The sequence below is a fragment of the Nannospalax galili genome, unplaced genomic scaffold (assembly GCF_000622305.1).
Source record: "Nannospalax galili isolate Female #2095 unplaced genomic scaffold, S.galili_v1.0 scaffold107, whole genome shotgun sequence".
Taxonomy (NCBI): domain Eukaryota; kingdom Metazoa; phylum Chordata; class Mammalia; order Rodentia; family Spalacidae; genus Nannospalax; species Nannospalax galili.
In genome coordinates this window covers 2,244,394-2,261,109 of record NW_008358490.1, presented here as the reverse complement: position 1 = coordinate 2,261,109, position 16,716 = coordinate 2,244,394, and the positions used below count along the sequence as shown (strand labels likewise).

Here is a 16,716-nt window from a genome sequence, read left to right as displayed (position 1 = left end):
CCCCCACCCAGCAGCCATTAGTTGCCAAAAGTTCCTTTGGATGGGACGGGATTTCTTACTCACTTCCTCAAGATTCTGTCTGGTTTGAGCTTGCAAAGAACTTGTGCATGCTGTCACCATTGCTTTGAGTGCATATGAATAACTGATCCCTGAGCCCTGGGAGGAAGAAGTTTGATATAGTGTTCTATTCAGGGATAAGTACTCTGCAGCCTCTTGTTCTCTACATACTGGCCAGTTGTACATGGCTATTTTTAATTTTTTTAAAATTATTTTTATTTTGTGTATATGAGTGTATTGCCTGCATGTATGTGAGGCACCATGTCGTGCAATGCCACGGAGGTCAGAAGAGGGCTTCGGATTCCCCTGGAACTGGAGTTAAGGATGGTTCATGGCCACTATGTGAGTGCTGGGAATCTGGGTCCTCTGCGAGAGCAGTCAGTGCTTTTAACTGCTGATCCATCTCTCCAGTCCCCTGTACATGGCTACTTTTTACAAAGTACTTTTTATTCTTATTTTAACTCCTTTTTTGGGGGGGGTCTTTTTGAGATAGGGTCTCCCTGTAGCCCTAGCTGTCCTGGAACTATGTAGACCAGGCTGGCCTTGAACTCACAGAGATCCGCCTGTGTCTGCCTCCCGAGTGCTGCGATTAAAGGCGTGCGCCACCACGCCCAGAATCTTATTTTAACTGTTTAAAATTCTGTTACATGATTGTTGGTTAAAAGATTGGGCCCATCAATCACCAGGACAGGAAAATGCCCTTCAGGAAAGCTGTTTAGAAATAACTTATTTTATATATATATCATATATATTCTAATAGGTGTGAGGTGACGCTAATTGTGGTTTTAATTTGCATTTCTCTGGTCACTAGTGATGTTGATAACCTTTTCATATACTTGTTGGCCATTTATATGTGTTCCTTTGAGAAATGTTTATTCAAGTGCTTTGCTGATTATTGTTTATTTTAAAGCTTGAGGATAATTTTATTAGAGTTTAAAAGAAACAACAACCAGGGCAGCAAACTATAAATCTCAGCATCTGCCAGGAGAAGAAAGAAGGAAAGAAAGGGGAAAAGCCATGCTACTTAAGCCACCATAAAGCCAGACATATGGCAGAGAAAGAGTGAGGAAGCAGAAATGATGGGGAAGCACAAAGTGTTAGGGAAAGCATGCTTAGAAAGAGAAAGGAGAAATTACAATTTTCTGAATAGTTTGGGAAAGCAGGCAGACTTATAAAATTGCATCTGTGGTCCAGTAAGCTACTGTATGAGGGAGCAAGGATTTTGGGAAGGAAAAGTACATTGTCTCATTAAAGAACTATTTATTCCATCTATCTTTTAGGATGGCTTAAGGTAAACCTGCCTTCCAAGGTATGGTCCCTTGGTAAGGTGACTGACAGGGCCCAAATGGAATGTTAGCTCTCACCAGACCAGAAATTCCATTCTCATGACCACAAGGAGGTTTTCCTTAACAGGCCTTTGCTGTTACTATATCATTCTCCCCTCTGAAAAGGTAACCCTAAAATCATTTAGGAACTACATTGGAGATCACAGCCACCACACACTTTTAATTTTGCCAATTTTAAAATTGGTTTATTTGCTTTCTTAATATTAAGTCACTTAGTTCCTTATATATTTGGGCATTAATTCTTTATTATATGCCTGGTTTGCAAATATTATTTCCTATTGCATAGGATATTTACTGTTTCCTTTGCTAGGAGGAAGCTTTTGAGTTTGATGCAATCTCAGTTATCTATTTGTGATTTTGCTTTTTGTGACTTTGAGATCATATCTTTAAAAATGTTTGGACTAATATCATGGAACTTTTATGCTTTTCTCTAGAAGTTCCACAGTTTCAGGTCTTACATTTAAACATTTAATCCATTTTCAATTGATTTTTGCATATGAAATGAGAGGAAGACCTAGTTTCACTCTTCTGTATGTGACCATCCAGTTTCCTGGCACCAAGAGAGTCCTTTCCTCCTTATGTGTTCTTGGCATTGTGGCTGGAGAGTAGGGCAGAGGGTGAGGCACTGTATTAGCATCTGGAAGAAGTCAGATGAAAGACTGGACTTTCCTGCCCAACAAGGCAGACACATGACAGAAAACGTACACTACTGTACAATGGTTCCAATCTGCCCAGCAGGGCTGACACTGAGATTTTGGTCAAGGTCTTTTATCACAGCAACAGAAAAATAATTAATATAGAAGATATACGGGAAAATAAGAAAAAAGTATTCTTAAATTAATTTACTCTGGCTGACTTCTAAATAGTAGTAGTTGAAAGGCTATTGTTTAATGCACAAAGTTGCTGGAAAGGCTCACTAAAAAGGCAAGAACACAGAAGCTAAGACCATAGGCAAGTATTATGCCATAGCCTAGTCCATGAGCACACTGTTGCTGCTGTAACCCAAACACTTTATCCCATTATCTCACCTGGAGCTGAATGGATGCTAACTAGAGAGAAACAGGATGTTGCTAAGATTCTCTACTGCCCCTGCTTCTTTCATCATGAGCTCCAGGTTCTGTTGGTGTGGGTATGCCTTACTGATCAAACCTAGGTCTCAGGCCTGGGCTAATATGATAGGGAAGTTGAGGTATTTGCTGACTGTGGCATTTTGCATTTTGTTTCATATCAAGACTTCTACAGTGGGAACTTCTCAAACAGAAATATGGTGTTCTAGGTAAGTGTCTATGGTGGGGAGAAATCTTAAAAATAAAAGCAGACAATTATAAAACCAACAAAGTGAAATAATAACCAAGGCAGAATGCCTTACTTAGATATTTTAAGTAATTAAGATTTTAGTGAATGGCAAACATATTGCTGAGATTTCATGTGTGCAGCTTCCCTGTTATATCTGGAAGACACTATCTCACATGAGGTGTCCTGATCCCCTGTCTCTTACAATCTTTTCACCCCATTTTCTTCAGTGTTCCCTAGGCCTTAGGTGTAGGGGTTGCTTTGTACGTGTGCCAGTTAGGGTGGGGCACCACACAGTCACTTATTTTCTGCATTTTGACCAGTTATGGATCTCTGTAATAATCTCCATGTGTTTTAAAAAAGAAGTCTCTTTGATAATGAGAGTTACACTTTTCTGTGGGTATAAGTATTTAGAATACAGTTAGCAGTTTTATTGGTTTAGGAAAATGACAGACATGACCTCTCCAGCCACGGGTAGTTGGCTAGGTTTAGAGTGCCAGGCATGAATTCTCTCCTATCGAATTGCTTAAACAAGATTTGCAAATTCTAAACAAGAATTAGAAAATGACAACATCAGTTGACATGCCAATGTGGATGGAAGAAATTTCACAAGGTGCTACTTCTGGATGAAGAGTTATTGCGATCAATAGTTGCTAAGAGGGAGAATCAGTTTCCTCTAGGGACAAGCTCCAAGTATTCTTTCCCAAACATAAGTACATGTGAGCAACACTAAATGGACTCAGTAGGTGTTTGTGTGTCTGTGTGTGTGTGTGTGTGTGTGTGTGTGTAACTGTAATAATTAAAGGATGAGGTCATGAATTTGAGGGGGAGTGGGGATATACAGCAGGTATGGGGGTGGAGGAGTGAAAATCATATAAATACTCATGTTTCTCAAAGAAACAAAAAAATTTAAATTAAGAAAGACTGTAATAAGTAGAGTATGAAACATAATTTATGTAAAATATCTTATTGGAAAAACCATAGTTTTAGGCCTTTTGAAAATAAAAACCCCAGGCAGGCAATCCATAGAGTAGCAAAGTTCCAGGGCAAATCTTTTGTTTATGCCACAGGATTATGCCTCTAAGCAAAGCCTATCTGTGGAACAGCATTTCATGTGAGCCAAGTCACGGCTGACCATTCCACCACCCATCACTGCTAGCTTTCCTATCTCCTTCCCGAGGTCTTCAAGTAAATAAAGTGCCAGGAGACTCTTAAGAAGAACAGTCTCAGGAGCGCACCTGGAAATTGGAAGTCAGTGTGGAGACAGTGATGAGGAATAGCAGCACAGTCCAGAGTACATTTTACACAAGAACTTCAAACAAGGCAGTAATGAGAAGTTAGAAAAGCAGGAAGCTGGACAATATGGCTATTAAATGGTCTTTTTGAAGCAGGGTCTCCCTGTAAGCCCCAGCTGTCCTGGAACTCACTGTGTAGACCAGGCTGGCCTTGAACTCACAGAGATCTGCCTGCCTCTGCCTCCCAAGTGCTGGGACTACAGGTGTGTGCCACCACACCCGGCCAAAATGGATATCTTTAATTTGTCTCCCTCCTACAAGAAACCTCCTTAATCATTTCTTCACATCATCTGCCTAGTAACATAATCTCAAAACTTGCAAACCATCCTTGACTCTTTCTCCCACCCCACCTTCCTGTTATTCAGTTAATTATGCTTTTAAAATGTATCTCAACTCTCCTTACTCTTGTCCCCTTGTGATACCAGCTTACCCAGTTACCACCAGCTCCCAAAGAGACCACTACATAAGTTTCATTTCTTCATTCTAAAACAGGAACAATTACCTTTGAAAAACCTAAATCAGAATCAGAAACTTGCAGGTTCCGTCAATGGCTTCCCAATAAGAATAAAAGAATTCCTAAGTGGCCAATGAGGCTGAGGCTTCATCTCTGGCTCCTGCTGTCTGCCCTTACTGCATTCTGACCTCTCCAACTTTGTCTCATGCCATTTCATGCTTCTGTTTTTATGCAACAACAACCTAAACCAGCTATCTTTCAATATCTTAAATCCATCATGAATTTTTCATATTCTCCCACTTAGAAAGCTCTTCTGGGCCTTCCCGTGATTTACTTTCTTAGGGTTCAAATATCTGTCATTTTTTCTTGGGCCCTTTTTGATCACAGATAATCCAAAGTATGCAGCACCCCCTTAAACATGCTTTTTTTTTCCCTTTTGTAGCACTTATTAGTAAGTCTTAAGACATTCCACAGCATGGGGTTAGAGACAGGCTTTATTAAAGAAAAGGAAAAATTGCAAGTAAAGACAGATATTCTATTTTCCTTTGATAGGAGCTGTCATCACACTGAGTTGCTCTTAGGCTGTCAAAGGATATTTTGCCTGATAACCTAGAGTTCCTTAGAATTTATATCTCCCAAGGGCACCATCTATCCCAATGGTTCTCAATGAAGGGGCAATTTTGACTCCAGGAGTCAGATGGTAAGAATTTGATTATTATAAGTGGGAACTGTATTATTTACCTGTCTCCTTTAACAGTATCCAACAATAGCAAGCAAGGAAGGAAAGATTTATTGTGGTTCACAGTTTGAAAGTACAGGGAAGTTTGACAGGGAAGTCATCGCGGCAAGAGCTTAGGGCAACTGGTCACACTGCATTAACAGGAAGCAAGGAGCTTAGAATTCTTTTGTTTAGCTCAGTCTCTCCTTTTTCTTTACTTTTAGATCCCAGCCCATGGAATGGTATTGCTCACATTTGGGATAAGTCTTCCTACTTCAATTAATCTCACCTAGATAATCCCTCACAGACATGTCCAGAGCTTGTCTCCTAGGTGATTCCAGATCCTCTCAAGTTGACAAAATTAAACATTACAGAAAGGAAAGGGAGTCGGGATGTTTACAGCACCTAGTTAGGAATCCTGCTAGACATTCTACAATGTACAAGACAGACTCCCACAGTCAAGAACAAAGAATTTATCCTGACGTGTTGTTGCCTGCCTTAGTGGTGCTTGCCTTAGTGGGCTAGCTACTTGAGGACTCTCCGTTGGGGGCAAGGGATGAGTAGGCACGAAGTCAATGGCGCAGACTTCGGGAGACTCACTCGGCAGTTAGCAAGCAAGCTCTCATTTATTGCGTACACATGGCTTTCTTATATACCCCTTACTCCTCCCCCATTGCAAGCTCTCATTTATTGTGTACACATGGCTTTCTTATATACCCTTTATTCCTCCCTCATTGGTCCTGCAAGCCGAGTTCTTTAACGATCATCAGTTCTTTAACTGATGACGCGACAGTTGAGTCATCAGTCTCCGGTCTGGGTGGCAGGTGTCAGTTTAAATGTCTGTGGAAGTAAACTGTGGAAGGGTGGCAGGTATCAGGTTAGCCTGAATAATGGAAGTATTTACCGGCCCATTTCCCCACATTATTCTGTAAATGTCACTAGTGTGACAATTAAGAAACTTCCTCTGGGGGCTGGAGAGATGGCTCAGCGGTTAAGAGCACTGGCTGCTCTTACAAAGAACTTGGGTTCAGTTCTTATTACACACATGGCAGCTGGCAGCCATCCATAACTCCAGTTCCAGGGGATTTGACACCCTCTTCTGATCTCCACAGGCATTGTTTGATACCGGGTGCATTTACATACATGCAGGCAATACATTCATACACATAAAATAAAAATAATATTTAAAAAATGAAACTTCCTCTGAAACAACAACTAATGAGAAGAATAAACTTTCCAGTTTTTCCTCTTATACCTAATTTTACTAATTCTGAAATAAATTCTACAGTGACTCTAGAGCTTTCCTGTGAGACTGAGTTAAATTTTTTTGCTGTTTATAAGTTTGCCTGATACTGTGCTCTTGTCTTGCTTGGTTTCCTTTTCCTCCATTTCATTTGCTTTCCTACCAAATTTTCTTAAGAACACTTCCTAGTAAGCCACTTTTTCATGAATTATTATTGTGGGTTGTTTCTGGGGAAAACAATACAAAGCAATATGTACAAGTAGATATTTAATGAGAACTAAAAACTCTATGAACAAAGTATGGGGAGGATGTGTTACTAAATGGTTGGCTGTGCAATACAGAACCCAAGGACTTACTTGGACAAGTTCAAAATAGGTGTTCAGAGTATCTTAAACTCAAGTATAATATGGTAAGAAAAAAAGTAACTGGTAAGTTAAGAATTTGAGTTTCAATCTCTGTGACTAAAAAAATCATAAGATCTTAAGTAAATCACAGCCATATGAATAAAATGAAAAAATAAAAAATAGTCAACTGCCAATGACTTTCTTCTAACATTCTATTTTCTTACAGGATTGGTTCTCAAACCAAGGGCACTTTTGCAGTCTAAGGAACATCTGACAATGTCTGGATACATTTTTGGAAGTCATGGCCAGAGGAATGGGCCTACAGACATCCAGTGAAGTAGAGGCCAGGAAGGCTGTTCAACATCTTGCAATGCACAGGCAAGTTCCCCAGCTCCTTGCTGAAAAGAATTTTCCAGTCCCAAATGTCAACAGTCCCAAGGTTAAGAAATTATGTATTATGGAGATAACTAGATTAGGATAATAACTTAAGAAATTCCTGACAATTAGAATAATCCAAAACAGGTAATATATTATTTATAGCATAGCCTCTAAATACATCCTTAAAACCAACATACACTATAGATACTTTTTGGAATAAGATTCAGAAAGGCTTATTCTAGACAGATCTTGAGATACTTACTACATGGGAGAACTAAGAACCAAGTAGTTATGTGGCCAGAGGGGAGACAGCAGAAGCCTAAATCTTAACAATCTGATGGATTCTGAAAAACTGACTCTCATCTACATATGAAGATTTCAGAATGCTATGAGGTTGCATCCAGAGCCATCTGTCTCTGCTTCAATCACTAAAGCATCTGCCTTCACACGCCCATTTACTTTTGCCTGCAGTTCTGGGGATTAATTTTTCCTGGGGGGAAAAGTAAAGTTTTCCTAAATCAGACAGAAAAGAGTAAGAGAAACCAATTATTTTATAGCTAGTTTATCTGAGTCCATAGAAACATTTGAATGTGTAACGTATTTGCTTATGAATCCTGTTTACTTATGTTACAGGTGGCAGGATGATATCACACTCAACTTTGACTTCATACTCTTGTTGGCCTAAACCACACACACCCTTTTAAACAAAGAACTGGCAGTAAAATCCAAGATATTGCATAACTAGCCAGTGTTACATATTGCTCAGAAAACTCTACACTGCCAACAGGAAACTCCAGAATAAAAGGGTTTCTATGTCATTGTCAGAAAGGTACCTTGTTCCTGTTACCACAGTAGGTAAACCCAAATGAAAAGATTATTCCTTGATTGTTGTTTCTCTGAGAGATTTAAGAACAGCCTTTAAATTTTTTAAGTAGGTCTTATATAATGCAACCTCTTTCATCTTTCATGATCCATTCTGATGTATATCAGAAAAATCTTCTAAGGTGCTTAAAACTTTGGAAGGCAGATGCTGCCACTTGGGAGGTAAAGTAATGGGTGAGACAGAGCCCAAGATTTTCATTTGGGCAAATTGCCTAAGATGGGCAGGCTGAGCAGAGACTGTGCCACACCTTTCTCCCAAGTCTCCTTCATCTGCAATTAGGCAGAGGCACATTCTCCACTCTGTGGTCTTTGATGGATATGCTCACTAGAAGAATCAAGATACTGCCTACTGCAACTTCCACCAAAGGGCATTTTTACTATCTACTGCCAATTGTCAAACTAAATCCTGTTTAAAAGAAATGCAGTTTTGACTATAGAACCAAGGTTTCAGAGCAAAGTATTTGCTTTCAATACAATGCCCAGCCAAGCTTTAGTCAGCAGCAAAGCACACATTTTAAGCTGACTCACACTGCTTACAGTAACTACATACAAAACAATTAAAAAAAACAAAAACCTAAATATCAGTTTCCCCCACGTCATCATGCTTTGGATCTCACGGGTTCACAGTAAATCATCAAAGAGGGTGTATTAACTGCTATTGAAATTCTACTCCAAGTTTTCGAGTATATTTAAATACAATACATTAAAAATATTTATTATTTTTATTTTATGTGTATGAATGTATTGCCTGTATGCATGTGAGTGCACCCGTGTCACGCAATGCCATGGAGGACAGAAGAGGGCTCTGGATTCCCTTGGAACTGGAATTAAGGACGATTCGTAGCTGCCATGTGCGTGCTGGGAATTGAACCCGGGTCCTCTGCAAGAGCAGTCAGTGCACTGAGCCATCTCTCCAGCCCCATTTTTTAAAAATGTCAAAGTAAAGAGGTGCAACTGAAGGCATTCAAATGAAGGTGATTTTAGTGCCCCTTGTGTTGTATTTAGAAAAAAGTCCTTGGGCTAAGGACATAGTTCAGTGTAAGAAGGTGCTTTGCAGGCCAAGTCCTAGGTTCAATTCCTAGCACCACAAAAGACAAACAAACAAATACCCTAACAGTAAGATGCTTTTCTTTTTCTTAATTTGCTGTGATTTAGAAACAACAAAGCATCAAGGCAAAGCACACCCTCAGAATAAGTTTCAGAGTAAGTTATATTTCCTTTTTAGTCATAGGAAAATAACCTGATTTTATTACTTAGGAAGACAGGGAAGAGAATGAATATAATTCAAATCAGCTGGCTTCTAATTGGTTAAATAGTGGTAAAGCAAATAATCCAAAATAGGCAAACATCCCTACATTATTTGCATTAAATAATTTTATCAATAGGGCCTGGAGAGGTGGCTCATCGGTTAAGAACAATAGCTGCTCTTACAGAGGACTCTGGTTCCCTTCCTAGCACCCACATGGAAGCTAACAACTGCTAGTAACTCCAGTTTCAGGGGATCTGATGCCTCTTTCTGGCCTCCATGGGCACTGCACATACAGGGTATGCTTACATATATGCCGACAAAACATTCATACACATACAAAATAAATAAATAAATAAAAATCTTGCCCTCCATGGTTTCTCTCTGCTCCCATGAGTAATGTGGCTTGGGGGGCTTTGCTAGCTTGCATGCCCGCACACCATCTGCCAGCCACCCCCTTCAGACAGGCATCCCCTTCTGACCGCCCTCGCTACAAAGGCCAGGTGGCCTCTCCCACCTCTGCCACCCCCCTCAGAAAGTTGAGTTTGAAGAGAGGGGATGAGAAAACATAGAAATGAAGAAGAGGATCCACGTGGGGCTGAGGAACCAGACCTCAGCAGCTATTTGAGAACTTGTCTTGGACAACTGTGAATCAATGATGAAAAAAATTGAAGGATTAACAGTGAATTTGTGAACCTAGAATTCCTGTTTAATAAGTGTAGTTTCAAATTTCATGTTTCAGATCTCCCAAACCAACCTAAATTGAAAAAGCTTGAGCTCAATGATAATAGAATCTTTGGAGGTCTGAATACACTAGCAGAAGAACTTCCACATCTCATACATCTAAACCTAGGTGGAAATAAACAGAAAGATATCAGCACCTTGGAACCTTTGAAAAAGTTGCACTGTCTGAAAACCTGGCTCTGTTTAACTGAGAGGTCACTAACCTGAATGATTACTGAGAGTGTCTTTACTCGTGCCCCAGCTGACCTACTTGAATGGCTATGATGGAGAGGACCAGGAAGCCCCTGACTCCAATGGTGGATGGTGTGAATGAAGAGGAGGATGAAGAAGATGAGGATGGCGAGGAGGAGAATTTTTTTGTTTGTTGTTTTGTTTTGTTTTTTGGTCTTTTTGAGACAGGGTCTCCCTGTAGCCCCAGCTGTCCTGGAACTCACTATGTAGACCACGCTGGCCTTGAACTCACAGAGATCCGCCTGCCTCTGCCTCCCAAGTGCTGGGATTAAAGGCGTGCACCACCACACCCGGCAGTGGTGGAGAATTGGATAGTGAAGATGATGAGAATGAAGATCAGAAAGAGAAGATGATGAAGTCAGTGGAGAGGAAGAAGAATTTGGACATGATGGAGAAGTTGGTGAAGAAGAGGATGAAGAGAAGGAGGAACATAGGAAAGGTGAAAAGTGAAAGAGAAACAGATGAAGAATGTGATTAAGACCCCAAACAACCTGCAAAAACAGAACTGTTCAGTGTCTGATCATGGATTTGGTAGTTTTTTGTTTTTTTTTTTTAAAGTAGCTGTGGTAGAAAGGCCAGGGTATCCACCCACCCAAAGAGCCAAAGAATAGTGCCTGTGGCATTCCATCTTCTTCCATTTAGTCCCTTGGGACTCTACCACCAAGGAAAGTGTAAGCATTAGGTTTTCCTGTAAGACTTTCTGTAGCCTGGATATCTGTGATTGGTGAGTCAACCGCTCTTGTCTACCAGTCACAGTGAGATTGTAACAAATTTTTACTTTCTGTACAACAAGAAAAAGCTTTGTAAAAAAAAAAAAACATTTTGGGTCAAAACAAAAACAAAATTTTAAAAAGAATTTTTATCAATAACAGAACCAGGTGCAGTATCATGCCTATAAGGCCAGCACTCGAGAGGTAGAGGCAGGAGGACCAGGAGCTTAAGTCATCCTCAGCTACACAGTGAGTTCCAGCCAGCCTGGGCTACATGAAGTATTGTCTCAAAGGAAAAACAAAACAACAACAAACAAAATGAAACAAAAAACTATCAAGTAATTAAAAGAAGTTTATCAAAACAAGGGTAAAGTTAACAAAATGATTAAAATTTGAATTATACAAAAGCATAAGTCTCTTACCTGGATAACATTTGATGTTTTAATTTCTTATTTTCCTACTGAAATGGGCAGTGACTTATGTTATAAAGCTGTTATATATTCTGATATTAACCAAAAATAATGCATTTAACATATTTCCTGTTGGTATAACAGGCACTTGATACCTGCTAAATCATTTATTACTCAAGCAGACAGCAAGCAGGAATCCTTGACTCACCTCTGTCCTTAATTACCTAATAAACTTGGGCAAGCCATTTATTTGGACTCAGTTTTTTTTTTTTTTTTTTAAATACAAAACACTTATTTCCGCTCTTAGGTTCTCAGAGCAATGAGATGGTTAGGTTAATTAATAAAAAGGAGGAAGTCTTAGGTAGAGTGGCTTGACCTAAGGAAACCAACCTCCAAACAGCCCCAAAGTGCAATACTGCATTTGAGGCCCCTACATATAAACTGAGACCAAAGGCAGTGCCAGCAGGTACTGAGACTTTATCAGAGTTTCCTGCTCTGTGTCCAACACAAGCAGAAAGAAGAGCATGGATTCACATGTCAAATTACTTCTCTTTTTCTCAGGACAGAGTCTTTCAAGAAAATTACAGCATGTAATTAATCTCCATTAATGCTAACTTTTGTTACTTAGGTTAGAGTTAATTTGGAAGGTTTCCAACCATTAATGGTCATTGAGTTACATAAAAATCTGCTGGGAGTTTCCCCCACTGGATTCTCATAGCCTTGCCTGTGAAACAATGTATGTTGAATACACGTTGAATGAATGAAAATTAATTTATTTTTTAATTTTATGTGTATGAGTGTTTTGCCTGCATGTATATAAATGCACCTGTGTGATACAATGTCTGCAGAGGACAGAAGAGGGTGTCGTATTCCCTAGAACTTGAGTTATGAATGGTTGTGTGCTGCCATGTGGGTGCTGGGACCTGAACCTGAGTCCTCTGCAAGAGCAGCCAGTACTCTTAACTACTGAGCCATCACTCCAGCCTCCCTCAAATTAAAATTTTTAAATGACTGGAACAACTTGGCAAATAGCATCTTATTAAGGTTAATAATGGATGTCAACTCAATCACAGAAGTAATTATAAACAGAAGATTTTAAAATGTCATCTTCTGGATTCTGTATATACAAAGACCAAATAGGTACATTATTTGATTTGAAAGCCCTAACTAGCACACATTAGTGTTACTTTCCTGTGTAATGTAAGCCATTTCTCACAGGTTTATTGTTTTCTTTGAGTCTGGACATTGATTGCTTCTTCAAGTAGATTTGTTTTTACCATAGTCAACTGGCTTTGTGAAGGTCAATGATGTTTTTCTTTTTTTTTTCATCCTGTAAAATTAAGTTTTATTCATCTGTATTTGTTTCTTCATTATTACTGTTACTTCCATGGAAAAATTATTTGGAACTTTGATAAGACCTTTTCTGTAAATGTAAACTAGCTTTTGTTTTTATTTTATTTTTTAATATTTACTTATTTAGGTGTTTTGAGATAGGATCTCACTATGCAGCCCTGGCTGGCATGGAACTCACAATGTAGAACAGGCTGGACTGAAACTCTGTCCCCTGAGTGTGGGTATTAAAGGTGTGTACCACCATGCCTGACATAGCCTTTATTTTTATAACTACTCTGAAGATATCTCCCCATCCAAATAAACAACCCACATAAGGGATTCTGAAATTGTGAACATATACTAGAGATAGTAAGCAGAAAGATTAATCTCAGATCAAGTAAATCCTGCAACAGCTTTAGCTCTAAGAGCATGTAAATTTCTCAGCAAACACTGCTGTAATATGCTAGGCTGATATGATGATTCTCCCACTTTGCTTACAAATGCAGAAAATAAATTTTTAGTGCCCCTTCCCCCAGAAAAGAGGAAAAAGACATTGTTTTCCTTAAATTATAGGTAACATTGTCTCATATTGAAGAAACTCTGAAAGTTTGCAGAAAGTATTGTGACTGTATATATAGCATCACCAGGTCTTTACAATATAATGGTAAGACTATTTCTAATAATTTTCCTCCTAAAACGGAAAAATGATAAAAACATTGCTCCTTTCAGATAGGAACATTGAAATGCCAAATTCTATCAAAAGCACATTTATAGCACCTTCAAATGACCGTGCAATAAAAATCAAAGTCTTGCTGAGGAGTCTGAAGATCACATAAAGACAGAAATAGATACTTTATGAAAACAATTTCCCTGTCTTTGGAAAACAGATCACTATTTGGGAATGTTAGTCATCCAAAGTCCAAACTGACATATTCTTGGGATGCAGGTTCATAAGGGTGATGAGGATCTGAGATTTTCTTTGGCAAGGCAAAGACTGATCATTTTCTCTTACCTTCCTTGTGGTATGAAGCCTACCAACCAACACCAAACTCTGCCTAGTCTCCTTATGAATGACAACACATTTTCTAATCCAGCTATCTGGTAATGTAGGACCCCACCACACCACCACCACTACTCTTCCAAAAACCACCACCAAAACAAAAAAAGAGGAAAACTTTCTCAGGAGTGAAGAAAACTGGTAACTAATTGCATTAAATGTTTTAAATACTAGTGATAAAAAACCTACTTTCCTGATCCTTTGCATCCAGGCCAACCCAACTCCTCCCTCTAGTTCCCAGGAGCCCTCAGGGCCTCTATCCATTCCCACCTCCCTTTGCATCTCTGGGCAGCTCAGCCTCCCAGCTTCCTGGGGCCAGCATCTTTCTTGGGTAAGTTTGGTAGCGCCCACTCCATCTCTCCTCCTACCATGGGCACTGGCCCATTTCATGTCTTGGCACCCTAAACCTCGGGACTGACCTCTTGGCCCAGACTCCCCACTGCTTCCTGATCCTCTGCATCCAGACCAACCCAATTCTGCCCTCTAGACCCCAGGAGCCCTCAGGGCCTCTCCCTGTCCCCACCTCCTTTTACATTCCTGGGCATCCCAGCCCCTCACCTTCCTGGGGCTAGCATCTTTCCTGGACCCTGGGCCCAGGACAGCCCAAGCCCTAAATTCTTGAGGCCAGCATCTTTCCTGGAGGGATCCAGAATTTAGGAGAAAGTCTGAGAGCATCTGTGCTGGATAGCTTTAGTGTCAACTTGACACATCTGGGTTGAGGGAGCCTCAATTGGGGAATTTCCTTTATTGGACTGGCCTGTGGCCATGTCTGAGGGGCATCTTCTTGATGAGTGATGTCGGGGAGCCCAGCCCACTGTGGGTGATGCCACCCCTGGGCAGGTGGGCCTGTGTTGCATAAGAAAGCAGGCTGAGTAGGGGCCAGGGAACAAGCCAGTAAGCAGAGTTCCTTCATGGCCTGTGCTCCAGCTCCTGCCTCCAGATTCCTGCCCTGAGTTCCTACCTTGGGCTCCCTGATGAACTGTGACCCGGAAGATGTAAGATAAAATAAAACCTTTCCTCCCCAAGTTGGTATTGGTCAGAGTATTTTGTTACAGCAATGGAGAAACAAACTAAGACAGAAACTGGTACCAGAGAGTCGGGTATTGCTGTGACAGACCTGACCTTGGTGTTTTTAAGAGGATTGTGGAAACGTTCAGAACTTTGGGCAGGAAAGCCATTCAGTGCTTAAAGTTCATTGCTGTGAAGCCTGGAACAGTTATGCTGAAAGAGTTCTGAACAATGTGGGGATGGAGAGATAGCTCAGTGGTTAAGAACTCTGGCTGTTCTTGCAGAAGACCCGGGTTTGAATCCCAGCACCTACAAGGCAGCTAACAACTGTCCATAACTCCAGTTCCAGGGGATCCGACAGCCTCTTCTGTCCTCCACAGGCATTGCATGACATGGGTGCACTTACCTACATGCAGGCAATACATGCGTACACATAAAATAAAAATAATAAAAAAAAATTTGAGGGGCTAGAGAGATGGTTCAGCAGTTAAGAGCACTGACTGCTCTTGTAGAGGACCCGGGCTCAATTCCCAGCACCCACATGGCAGCTATGAACCATCCTTAACTCCAGTTCCAGGGGAATTTGAAGCCCTCGTCTGACCTCCATGGCATTGCATGATATGGGTACACTCACATACATGTAGGCAATACACTCATACATATAGAATTAAAAAAAAAATTTTTTTAATATTTGAAAAAATAAAAGAGTTCCGAACACTGGAGGCCTGGCTTCTGAAGCTTCAAAGGGAAGCAGAGACTATCAGGGCTGTTTGTATGATATTTTGAATTGAGAATTTGTGGGTTCTAGTTGGCTGGGGCTGAAGAATAAGCTGTGATTAAGAAGAAACCAGAACCTGAAATAAAACCTTTGCTTCTCCTGGAACTTAGGCCTCTGTGGAAACTCCTGAGCAGCAAGACAAAAGCAATTTGGCCCCTCCAATATAAAATCAAAAGAGAGAACCGGAAGTCTAGACCAACCAGCTTTTCATGCCCAACAAGTAAAGCACAAAGGCACACAAAGTTTACAAAAAGAAGCAGACCTAAACTCAACAAAGGAAGGTGTGAGTCTCACACAAGAATCAGAAACTATAAAAGAAATCTGGCACCAACAGTCCTATAGAAGAGTACAGTGAGAACGCCCTAAAGATAACACAGGACATGGAACTCAAAAGAACAATCATAAACATGACAAAAGAATTCAGTGAATTTAAAGAACACACAAAGAAATCAAAGAATTGAAAGAAGACAGGGATAAACTTCTGAATGAATTAAAAAAAGAGTTACAAATATTGGATAATCAGACTGAACTGAAGAAGGAAGTGAAACACTCAATAAGTCAAGTAGAAATGACAGGAGAAAGCCTCATCAATAGGACAAATGAAATGGAAAACAGAATATTAAGACTGGAAGATAAAGTGGAAAAATTAGACCACTCAAGCAAAGATTATGAAAAATTAAAAAAACAAGAATGGAATATTCAGGAATTGTGTGACACCATAAAAAGACCAAACTTAGCCAAGCGTGGTGGCGCATGCCTTTAATCTCAGCACTTGGGAGGCAGAGGCAGGTGGATCTCTGTGAGTTCAAGGCCAGCCTGGTCTACATAGTGAGTTCCACGACAGCTGGGGATACAGGGAGACCCTGTCTCAAAAAGACAAAAAAAAAAAAACAAAACAACAAACCAAACTTATGAATCCTAGGCATACAGGAAGAAGAAGAATCTCAGGATAATGTAATGGAGCAGATCTTCAACAGGATTGTAGAAGAAAATTTCCCAAAATTAAAGAAAGACATGGCCATACAAATACAAGAAGCATATAGAACACCAAATAGACAGAACCAGAAAAGAAACTCTTTACGGCACATCATAATAAAAACACTAAACATATAGAACAAAGAGACAATACTGAAAGCTGCAAAAGAAAAAGAACAAGTCACATATGAAGGAAAATCCACCAGAATTATAGT

At 40.1% G+C, this 16,716-nt stretch overlaps 1 pseudogene; it reads left to right on the top strand.

The window, feature by feature from the left end:
- Positions 1-5,944: 5,944 nt before the first annotated feature.
- Positions 5,945-10,709, top strand: LOC103724624 (annotated as a pseudogene).
- Positions 10,710-16,716: the final 6,007 nt, after the last annotated feature.